Below are 11,789 nucleotides of genomic sequence, written 5' to 3' on the forward strand. Positions count from 1 at the left end.
TAACTACAGTGCAATTATACTGGAGCATGCAGGTTCATCTTTGTTCAGTTATACTGTGCAATCTAGGTTCATCTTTGTGCAGTTATACTGCCTTCGTGTCCTATAACTACTGGAAACTACGACCACAGTGCAGTTATACGGGAACCTATAACTACTGTGCAATGTAGGTTGTTCTTTGTGCAGTTATACTGCCTCCTAATCCAACCTTCACTTTGTTGATCCTGAAGCATGAAAGCACATTATGTAGTATGATCTGCAGCCTTTTCAGCACTGTTTTTCTTTTCCTTTTTTCTCTTTTTTCATTTCCAGTTCTTGCTCTCTAAGCCGGTTCTCAGCTAATGTACGGCTGTCCCCCCTTCTTAATGCAATGGCCGAACTACTTCTTGTTATGGTCAAAAAATCAAGTAAAAATACAACGTCTTGATTTGACTCTTATAAAATGAAATAAAAATATTCATATTGATGACCATTTGTTGTAGCATTGTTGATGTTCTTTCGTTTGCCGTTTTATGTTTTCACAGTTTGATGATGGTATTTTTTGTGGTTAGATTTAAAAGATATCAAGAATGAAGAATGATGTTCTGGATCTGTGCAATGATGACATTAACAGGGGAATTGCATAAATGGGGTAATTCAATTTTTGATTTAGTCACTTGCAAAACTAGGTAACAGAACTTTGGACTATCACAATACTATTGCTTTGATACTGATTTGTCATCGTCAGTGTCGATGTGGGGCGTAGGAGGCACAGAGATGATGCCGATCGCCAGCGATTAGCAGTCGAGGAGCGGTACCCCGGCCGGCGCCAACATGCCATCCCCCAGCCCGCTCTGCTCGGTGCCTGTCTCACCGTCTGCGTCGGAGAGGCAGCTGCAGATCAGGATGTGCCGGGAGATCGCTACGCTCGGGATGCAGCTGTGCAAGATGAGCATCACGTCCTGGGCCAGCAAGGAGGATCACATATGTACCAAGACCAGACAAGAGCTCCGGCAAAGAAGACGAGGTGAAGGAGTTCGAAGCTTGAGCTGCAGCATGGGCAGAGTCCAAGAAGTGTAAACTCGCATCAAGGCACAAACAAAATCTCCACATGTTTCTCATGGTTTTTGTGCCTAATTGTTTCACTAAAAAAACCGTATTTTCTTCTCAATCTTATGGTGTTTTGGTCATGATGGCTCAGATATCAAAGGAAGGAGGTGACGATACATGAGTGGGAGAACTGCCAGAAATCCAAATTCGAAGCCAAGATGAATGCAGAGGTTAGCAGCCATCTGAATTCCTGAACTTGATGCACTGTCCAGACAAAAACTCTGAAACAAATCTTAGCTAGCTGTAATTGTGCAAATTCTATTTCAGGCGCAGGCCGAGAAGGTGCCGGTGGAGAACAGCTTGAGGCTGCCCACATTGAGCCACAAGGTGGAGGGGAAGCAAGCAAGGTCGAGGCGAGGCAGAACCAGCGGGCATTTTGGTTGGCGCGACAGGTGCAGCACATCCGGAAGACCAAACAAATTTTGGTTGGCGCGACGTGTGCCGTCCTGGTTCCGATGCTGCAACTGGTTCCTGTGCTGAAAACAAAACAAAATTCAGATTGCATCTGAAATACAATCTTACTGAAGAAGCCAGAAGGTCTCGGTGCAAGCTTCTGGGACAAGATGTACATGAAATTATTTGAATCAGTGTGTGGTAGGTGTTGGTTTGCTGTGTGGTCTGTACAATCTGAATGGCTATGACCTGAGCTACAATAGCATGTTACCATTGATAACATGAGCTAATGCTAATGGTCTGCTGACTAATGTACTGACAACTTGAAATCATCTTTTCTTTAAACTTAGTGGTAATTTATGAAGGAAAGATATATACTTGTTGGTCAGTTGCTCAGTTCCAGGATGGAATCTGGCTTGCTTGCTGCTTTGCCATAAGCCGCTTTTGTTTGCGACTGAATTTATCTCATAATAGCTCAAAATGAAAGAAAAAAGTCATTTTATATTGTGACAAATATGCTACCAACTTTTATCTTAACATTTATTGTCCCTTATTTTTTGTTGTTTTTATTTTTATCTTACTACTTTCCGGTTGCTTCCAAGCTTTACTTGAAGAACTAATCTATACTACTATAAAACAAGCGAACATTATCTTTTCTAAACGTACCCCGTCAAGTGTACACGCAACAACACAGACTAATTGGAGCCTCACGATTAGTCCCGTTTGTTTAGATCTAACCGTTAACACAACAACTAACTCTCGCCAAAGTAGATTTAACAATTTAAGAGGACGGACGAAAACTCTGCGATCGGCATCCGCTGATCCCACTGATCCATCTGCTCCGCTAATCCCTCCGTCATTTCCTCCCCTTCCGCTCCGCTAATCCCTTCATCGCTTCCTCCCCTGCCAAAAATCCCTGCCGCTGGCGTCCCATGGAGGCAGGCACGCAGCCTGTACGCGCCGGTCATCGCCACCGCTCCTCTGCTTCGCCGGCCGTCCACGCCCAAACCATGCCTCCTGCCCTCCACATCTCCCCACACGGCACCGCCTCCGCCGGCCCTCCACGGGCCTCTTCGGCGCCCAACCACCCGCGGGCCTCTTCGGCGCCCCTCACCCGCCGCCCTCCCGGTGGTCCCTCTCACCGCTCCCTTCTCGGTGCCCACCAGCCGTCCTCCCGGCGCTCCCCACTCCACCACACGAAGACAAAGTCGAGACGGCACCAGGTGCCCGCATCGCCGGCTCGCCGCGCTTCGCTGGCCAACAATCGCCACGGGCGCTCCCTGATCCCTTCGCGCGGCAACAGCAACGGGTGCCCCAGTCCCCTCCATGCGTCCGTGCACTCCGCCTGGGAGTTGCTCTATTCCTAGGTACGTTTGGCCATGCCGACGGCCGTGACGCGTAATGCTCTATGGTTAGGAACGACTTACTTTGCATGAACTGCTTAGCTCGTGAGTTTTGCATCAGCTGCTTAGAGCAAGGCCGTGTGCCCATGTGCGTATTAATTCATCTCAAGCTCTTGGGGATCGTTCTTCAGTAAAACAAATCTGTACTAGATCGCCCTTCAGTTTAATTGGTGTGGCACAACTATTCATTTCAGGAGAGTCAAGACTTCTATCTCATAAGATATTCAATGGATATTTTGTGAAACTATTCTACCTCGGTGTTTGTCCAGAAGAAACAAACTCATGTGAGTGATATTCAGTAGCCTTATAGTAGCTATTTGTGAGTGAGTTTGCCTGCATCACTAATGTTAATTGTGGCTTTCGCAGGTTCAGGAAGAGCTATTTTGTGCACATGAGTTGCTATTGGCAGTGGACAGATTGTCTATGCAGAGAGCTTAGAGAAAAAAGTGAGTGGTTCAATTTTATGTGATGGGAATGTTCACAAGGCATCTTAATTTTTGGAGAGATATAAACCCATAAAGAATTCAGAATTGTGCTTGTTCACAGCTTTCTTTCAGTGATTAGTAGTTGATTTGCTTTGCAAAACAATTATATTATAGGTTAACTTGTCTATATATTGCTTCACATTTGTGTGTTTTAAGGTGAATTCCTTACAGATTGTGGTAGCTAGAGCAGGTGAATGTCCGTGGCTGCTAACTAAAAGCATCAAGTAATCGTACCAAGATTTCTTGGGTGTCGTGGTCCGATAAGCATCAAACATTTGTATGCCGATTGGTAACAGGCTGATTTAGAGTGGATAATGTACCGGTTTTGGGACTGACTTCAACAAGTAAAAATTTATGGGTAGTCAAGGTAAATACTCACCCAAAGGGCAACAAATTGGTTATCATTTTAACAGCAACCGGACAAAAGGTCCATTTTCAAAGCATTGTTTGAACTGGAATGGTCGATTTCTTTCTGCAGAATATAGTGCTGGTTTTAATGGATAAGATGTCTTGGTATTTTTTTAGTGAGAAATGCATCTTCGTTCAACCTTTCATTTATGTTTTCTGAACATAGGTCATGATTCTGAACAAAGAGAGTGGATCTTGAATAGTAAAGATGGTACTGCCCCATATAACTACAGTGCAATTATACTGGAGCATGCAGGTTCATCTTTGTTCAGTTATACTATGCAATCTAGGTTCATCTTTGTGCAGTTATACTGCCTTCGTGTCCTATAACTACTGGAAACTACGACCACAGTGCAGTTATACGGGAACCTATAACTACTGTGCAATGTAGGTTGTTCTTTGTGCAGTTATACTGCCTCCTAATCCAACCTTCACTTTGTTGATCCTGAAGCATGAAAGCACATTATGTAGTATGATCTGCAGCCTTTTCAGCACTGTTTTTCTTTTCCTTTTTTCTCTTTTTTCATTTCCAGTTCTTGCTCTCTAAGCCGGTTCTCAGCTAATGTACGGTTGTCCCCCCTTCTTAATGCAATGGCCGAACTACTTCTTGTTATGGTCAAAAAATCAAGTAAAAATACAACGTCTTGATTTGACTCTTATAAAATGAAATAAAAATATTCATATTGATGACCATTTGTTGTAGCATTGTTGATGTTCTTTCGTTTGCCGTTTTATGTTTTCACAGTTTGATGATGGTATTTTTTGTGGTTAGATTTAAAAGATATCAAGAATGAAGAATGATGTTCTGGATCTGTGCAATGACGACATTAATAGGGGAATTGCATAAATGGGGTAATTCAATTTTTGATTTAGTCACTTGCAAAACTAGGTAACAGAACTTTGGACTATCACAATACTATTGCTTTGATACTGATTTGTCATCGTCAGTGTCGATGTGGGGCGTAGGAGGCACAGAGATGATGCCGATCGCCAGCGATTAGCAGTCGAGGAGCGGTACCCCGGCCGGCGCCAACATGCCATCCCCCAGCCCGCTCTGCTCGGTGCCTGTCTCACCGTCTGCGTCGGAGAGGCAGCTGCAAATCAGGATGTGCCGGGAGATCGCTACGCTCGGGATGCAGCTGTGCAAGATGAGCATCATGTCCTGGGCCAGCAAGGAGGATCACATATGTACCAAGACCAGACAAGAGCTCCGGCAAAGAAGACGAGGTGAAGGAGTTCGAAGCTTGAGCTGCAGCATGGGCAGAGTCCAAGAAGTGTAAACTCGCATCAAGGTACAAACAAAATCTCCACATGTTTCTCATGGTTTTTGTGCCTAATTGTTTCACTCAAAAAACCGTATTTTCTTCTCAATCTTATGGTATTTTGGTCATGATGGCTCAGATATCAAAGGAAGGAGGTGACGATACATAAGTGGGAGAACTGCCAGAAATCCAAATTCGAAGCCAAGATGAATGCAGAGGTTAGCAGCCATCTGAATTCCTGAACTTGATGCACTGTCCAGACAAAAACTCTGAAACAAATCTTAGCTAGTTGTAATTGTGCAAATTCTATTTCAGGCGCAGGCCGAGAAGGTGCCGGTGGAGAACAGCTTGAGGCTGCCCACATTGAGCCACAAGGTGGAGGGGAAGCAAGCAAGGTCGAGGCGAGGCGGAACCAGCGGGCATTTCGGTTGGCGCGACAGGTGCAGCACATCCGGAAGACCAAACAAATTTTGGTTGGCGCGACGTGTGCCGTCCTGGTTCCGGTGCTGCAACTGGTTCCTGTGCTGAAAACAAAACAAAATTCAGATTGCATCTGAAATACAATCTTACTGAAGAAGCCAGAAGGTCTTGGTGCAAGCTTCTGGGACAAGATGTACATGAAATTATTTGAATCAGTGTGTGGTAGGTGTTGGTTTACTGTGTGGTCTGTACAATCTGAATGGCTGTGACCTGAGCTACAATAGCATGTTACCATTGATAACATGAGCTAATGCTAATGGTCTGCTGACTAATGTACTGACAACTTGAAATCATCTTTTCTTTAAACTTAGTGGTAATTTATGAAGGAAAGATATATATTTGTTGGTCAGTTGCTCAGTTCCAGGATGGAATCTGGCTTGCTTGCTGCTTTGCCATAAGCCGCTTTTGTTTGCGACTGAATTTAGCTCATAATAGCTCAAAATGAAAGAAAAAAGTCATTTTATATTGTGACAAATATGCTACCAACTTTTATCTTAACATTTATTGTCCCTTATTTTTTGTTGTTTTTATTTTTATCTTACTACTTTCCGGTTGCTTCCAAGCTTTACTTGAAGAACTAATCTATACTACTATAAGACAAGCGAACATTATCTTTTCTAAACGTACCCCGTCAAGTGTACACGCAACAACACAGACTAATTGGAGCCTCACGATTAGTCCCGTTTGTTTAGATCTAACCGTTAACACAACAACTAACTCTCGCCAAAGTAGATTTAGCAATTTAAGAGGACGGACGAAAACTCTGCGATCGGCATCCGCTGATCCCACTGATCCATCCGCTCCGCTAATCCCTCCGTCATTTCCTCCCCTTCCGCTCCGCTAATCCCTTCATCGCTTCCTCCCCTGCCAAAAATCCCTGCCGCTGGCGTCCCATGGAGGCAGGCACGCAGCCTGTACGCGCCGGTCATCGCCACCGCTCCTCTGCTTCGCCGGCCGTCCAAGCCCAAACCATGCCTCCTGCCCTCCACATCTCCCCACACGGCACCGCCTCCGCCGGCCCTCCACGGGCCTCTTCGGCGCCCAACCACCCGCGGGCCTCTTCGGCGCCCCTCACCCGCCGCCCTCCCGGTGGTCCCTCTTGCCGCTCCCTTCTCGGTGCCCACCAGCCGTCCTCCCGGCGCTCCCCACTCCACCACACGAAGACAAAGTCGAGACGGCACCAGGTGCCCGCATCGCCGGCTCGCCGCGCTTCGCTGGCCAACAATCGCCACGGGCGCTCCCTGATCCCTTCGCGCGGCAACAGCAACGGGTGCCCCAGTCCCCTCCATGCGTCCGTGCACTCCGCCTGGGAGTTGCTCTATTCCCAGGTACGTTTGGCCATGCCGACGGCCGTGACTCGTGATGCTCTATGGTTAGGAACGACTTACTTTGCATGAACTGCTTAGCTCGTGAGTTTTGCATCAGCCGCTTAGAGCAAGGCCATGTGCCCATGTGCGTATTAATTCATCTCAAGCTCTTGGGGATCGTTCTTCAGTAAAACAAATCTGTACTAGATCGCCCTTCAGTTTAATTGGTGTGGCACAACTATTCATTTCAGGAGAGTCAAGACTTCTATCTCATAAGATATTCAATGGATATTTTGTGAAACTATTCTACCTCGGTGTTTGTCCAGAAGAAACAAACTCATGTGAGTGATATTCAGTAGCCTTATAGTAGCTATTTGTGAGTGAGTTTGCCTGCATCACTAATGTTAATTGTGGCTTTCGCAGGTTCAGGAAGAGCTATTTTGTGCACATGAGTTGCTATTGGCAGTGGACAGATTGTCTATGCAGAGAGCTTAGAGAAAAAAGTGAGTGGTTCAATTTTATGTGATGGGAATGTTCACAAGGCATCTTAATTTTTGGAGAGATATAAACCCATAAAGAATTCAGAATTGTGCTTGTTCACAGCTTTCTTTCAGTGATTAGTAGTTGATTTGCTTTGCAAAACAACTATATTATAGGTTAACTTGTCTATATATTGCTTCACATTTGTGTGTTTTAAGGTGAATTCCTTACAGATTGTGGTAGCTAGAGCAGGTGAATGTCCGTGGCTGCTAGCTACAAGCATCAAGTAATCGTACCAAGATTGCTTGGGTGTCGTGGTCCGATAAGCATCAAACATTTGTATGCCGATTGGTAACAGGCTGATTTAGAGTGGATAATGTATCGGTTTTGGGACTGGCATCAACAAGTAAAAATTTATGGGTAGTCAAGGTAAATACTCACCCAAAGGGCAACAAATTGGTTATCGTTTTAACAGCAACCGGACAAAAGGTCCATTTTCAAAGCATTGTTTGAACTGGAATGGTCGATTTCTTTCTGCAGAATATAGTGCTGGTTTTAATGGATAAGATGTCTTGGTATTTTTTTAGTGAGAAATGCATCTTCGTTCAACCTTTCATTTATGTTTTCTGAACATAGGTCATGATTCTGAACGAAGAGAGTGGATCTTGAATAGTAAAGATGGTACTGCCCCATATAACTACAGTGCAATTATACTGGAGCATGCAGGTTCATGTTTGTTCAGTTATACTGTGCAATCTAGGTTCATCTTTGTGCAGTTATACTGCCTTCGTGTCCTATAACTACTGGAAACTACGACCACAGTGCAGTTATACGAGAACCTATAACTACTGTGCAATGTAGGTTGTTCTTTGTGCAGTTATACTGCCTCCTAATCCAACCTTCACTTTGTTGATCCTGAAGCATGAAAGCACATTATGTAGTATGATCTGCAGCCTTTTCAGCACTGTTTTTCTTTTCCTTTTTTCTCTTTTTTCATTTCCAGTTCTTGCTCTCTAAGCCGGTTCTCAGCTAATGTACGGCTGTCCCCCCTTCTTAATGCAATGGCCGAACTACTTCTTGTTATGGTCAAAAAATCAAGTAAAAATACAACGTCTTGATTTGACTCTTATAAAATGAAATAAAAATATTCATATTGATGACCATTTGTTGTAGCATTGTTGATGTTCTTTCGTTTGCCGTTTTATGTTTTCACAGTTTGATGATGGTATTTTTTGTGGTTAGATTTAAAAGATATCAAGAATGAAGAATGATGTTCTGGATCTGTGCAATGATGACATTAACAGGGGAATTGCATAAATGGGGTAATTCAATTTTTGATTTAGTCACTTGCAAAACTAGGTAACAGAACTTTGGACTATCACAATACTATTGCTTTGATACTGATTTGTCATCGTCAGTGTCGATGTGGGGCGTAGGAGGCACAGAGATGATGCCGATCGCCAGCGATTAGCAGTCGAGGAGCGGTACCCCGGCCGGCGCCAACATGCCATCCCCCAGCCCGCTCTGCTCGGTGCCTGTCTCACCGTCTGCGTCGGAGAGGCAGCTGCAGATCAGGATGTGCCGGGAGATCGCTACGCTCGGGATGCAGCTGTGCAAGATGAGCATCACGTCCTGGGCCAGCAAGGAGGATCACATATGTACCAAGACCAGACAAGAGCTCCGGCAAAGAAGACGAGGTGAAGGAGTTCGAAGCTTGAGCTGCAGCATGGGCAGAGTCCAAGAAGTGTAAACTCGCATCAAGGCACAAACAAAATCTCCACATGTTTCTCATGGTTTTTGTGCCTAATTGTTTCACTCAAAAAACCGTATTTTCTTCTCAATCTTATGGTGTTTTGGTCATGATGGCTCAGATATCAAAGGAAGGAGGTGACGATACATGAGTGGGAGAACTGCCAGAAATCCAAATTCGAAGCCAAGATGAATGCAGAGGTTAGCAGCCATCTGAATTCCTGAACTTGATGCACTGTCCAGACAAAAACTCTGAAACAAATCTTAGCTAGCTGTAATTGTGCAAATTCTATTTCAGGCGCAGGCCGAGAAGGTGCCGGTGGAGAACAGCTTGAGGCTGCCCACATTGAGCCACAAGGTGGAGGGAAGCAAGCAAGGTCGAGGCGAGGCGGAACCAGCGGGCATTTCGGTTGGCGCGACAGGTGCAGCACATCCGGAAGACCAAACAAATTTTGGTTGGCGCGACGTGTGCCGTCCTGGTTCCGATGCTGCAACTGGTTCCTGTGCTGAAAACAAAACAAAATTCAGATTGCATCTGAAATACAATCTTACTGAAGAAGCCAGAAGGTCTCGGTGCAAGCTTCTGGGACAAGATGTACATGAAATTATTTGAATCAGTGTGTGGTAGGTGTTGGTTTGCTGTGTGGTCTGTACAATCTGAATGGCTGTGACCTGAGCTACAATAGCATGTTACCATTGATAACATGAGCTAATGCTAATGGTCTGCTGACTAATGTACTGACAACTTGAAATCATCTTTTCTTTAAACTTAGTGGTAATTTATGAAGGAAAGATATATATTTGTTGGTCAGTTGCTCAGTTCCAGGATGGAATCTGGCTTGCTTGCTGCTTTGCCATAAGCCGCTTTTGTTTGCGACTGAATTTAGCTCATAATAGCTCAAAATGAAAGAAAAAAGTCATTTTATATTGTGACAAATATGCTACCAACTTTTATCTTAACATTTATTGTCCCTTATTTTTTGTTGTTTTTATTTTTATCTTACTACTTTCCGGTTGCTTCCAAGCTTTACTTGAAGAACTAATATTAAATTGTGAATTCATTTGAGACCCGGCCATCTTATAGTGGAGAATCTATAAGCGAGTGTGTTCATACCATGTGTCTCTTCACACTTACATTGTAAGAGTCCTTGGAATTGTATATCTATTCTATCCGAGTGGTAATAGATATAGATGTTGCTGATGTATTTAATCTCAGTACATTGTAGGAGATCTCATCGAGATTTAAACTTGCAGAGTTTATCGAATGTATCCAAATCATTGCACGTATATGTAGATTGAAAAATTTAAGCTTTAAAGTATTCAAATTTTGAAATCTAATAAAACGTGTATTGCACGTGCACGCTTACTATATAAGAAAGAAGCATGAGTACAACACTAGGACCAAATTTCGACCCGGATGGTTCATGCCCCGTACTGCTAGATGGTACTCCCTCCGTCCGGAAATACTTGTCCTCGAATTAGATAAAATGAATGTATCTATAACTAAAATAAGTCTAGATACAACCACTTCAAGGACAAGTATTTCTGGACGAAGGGAGTACTACTAGCACCTCCACTGTTCTTCAGGGCAACTCTCACGGATCCTCTATAACTAGTTAGAGAATTAAAAATCCGGTTTTACACCTTTAACCGATACATAGCCTATCCCTAATCGGTGTTATAGGAGTAAAAAATATCCTCAACCGCTTATGATTTTCCTGTTACTCCACTGCTCTGTGGCTGAATAAAAAAAATTAACTTCTTCTCATTTTTCTCTCTGCCTTCCCCATCCCCGTCGCGGGCACCCCCCTCCCCCCCGCCGCCACTGTTCCCGCCGCCCCCTCTCCTCCCAATGGCCGGATGCAGTGGCCGGAGGTTCCCGCCGCTGATCCGCAGCGCGGATCCGCGCCACCACGTGAGTCACGCATCCTTCACCTGATCCTCCTCAAGCAGCAGCAGCAGCAGCAGCCGCGACGATGCCGCTCCTCCGGCCACCCTCCCCGCGCTGCGGCAGCCACAGAGGAAGTAGCACGTTGTCCGATAGTGAGGGTGGGGACTTGGGTGTCGGAGATCACGGATAGAGAGACCCACCAACGCCATTGTGTTTGGGTCCTTCCACACGGCCGAACTCGTCGCGCTCGAGCACGGCCGGTGGGATGTCCGGCCGCACGGCCATGCGTCACGCTTCAACTTCTCGTTCAGGACGACGCCTGTCGAGCTCCAGCCGCTGCCACCAAGAACGATGACCGCGTCGGTGGCTAGGGAGGACCCGGAGGCGAGGGAGCGCCTTGCGACGGAGGCCGCCAACGACGAGTACAAGGCATACCTCTGCTGCCAGTACCCTGAGTTTGAGGAGGCACGGCGGAAGCGATTCGCCGACGAGGTTGTACGACGAGGAGGGGATCGACGTCGAAGAATGGCGCCGCATCTTTTCCGACTGCGGCGACGACGACATAGGGTCGGACCCCAAGATCAGTGGTGTGACGTGGGCCAAATGGCTAGCACTCTATAAGAGTGATTAGAGTTTTTGTTTAGGTTGGGTTTAAGCCGAAGTTTAATTTAAGTAGAACCTATGTTGAACTTTATGAAAATTTCCATTGAATATATGTACATTATGTCAAACTTCGGTTATTTAAATGGAATCTATGTTGAACTTTATGTAAATTTGGTTTTTACCCCGTTATATATAAGGGATCGGTCAGGTCCGGCCTTAGTGAAGTAAAAATACTCCGCTAA

At 45.1% G+C, this 11,789-nt stretch overlaps 3 pseudogenes; all 3 read left to right on the forward strand.

Moving 5' to 3' along the window:
- Window positions 1-546: 546 nt before the first annotated feature.
- Window positions 547-1,678, forward strand: LOC119328390 (annotated as a pseudogene).
- Window positions 1,679-2,858: 1,180 nt separating this feature from the next.
- Window positions 2,859-5,677, forward strand: LOC119333435 (annotated as a pseudogene).
- Window positions 5,678-8,544: 2,867 nt separating this feature from the next.
- On the forward strand, window positions 8,545-9,778 carry LOC119328246 (annotated as a pseudogene).
- The last annotated feature ends 2,011 nt before the right edge of the window (window positions 9,779-11,789 follow it).

This window comes from Triticum dicoccoides, chromosome 7A (genome assembly GCF_002162155.2).
Source record: "Triticum dicoccoides isolate Atlit2015 ecotype Zavitan chromosome 7A, WEW_v2.0, whole genome shotgun sequence".
In the NCBI taxonomy this organism is placed as follows: Eukaryota; Viridiplantae; Streptophyta; class Magnoliopsida; order Poales; family Poaceae; genus Triticum; species Triticum dicoccoides.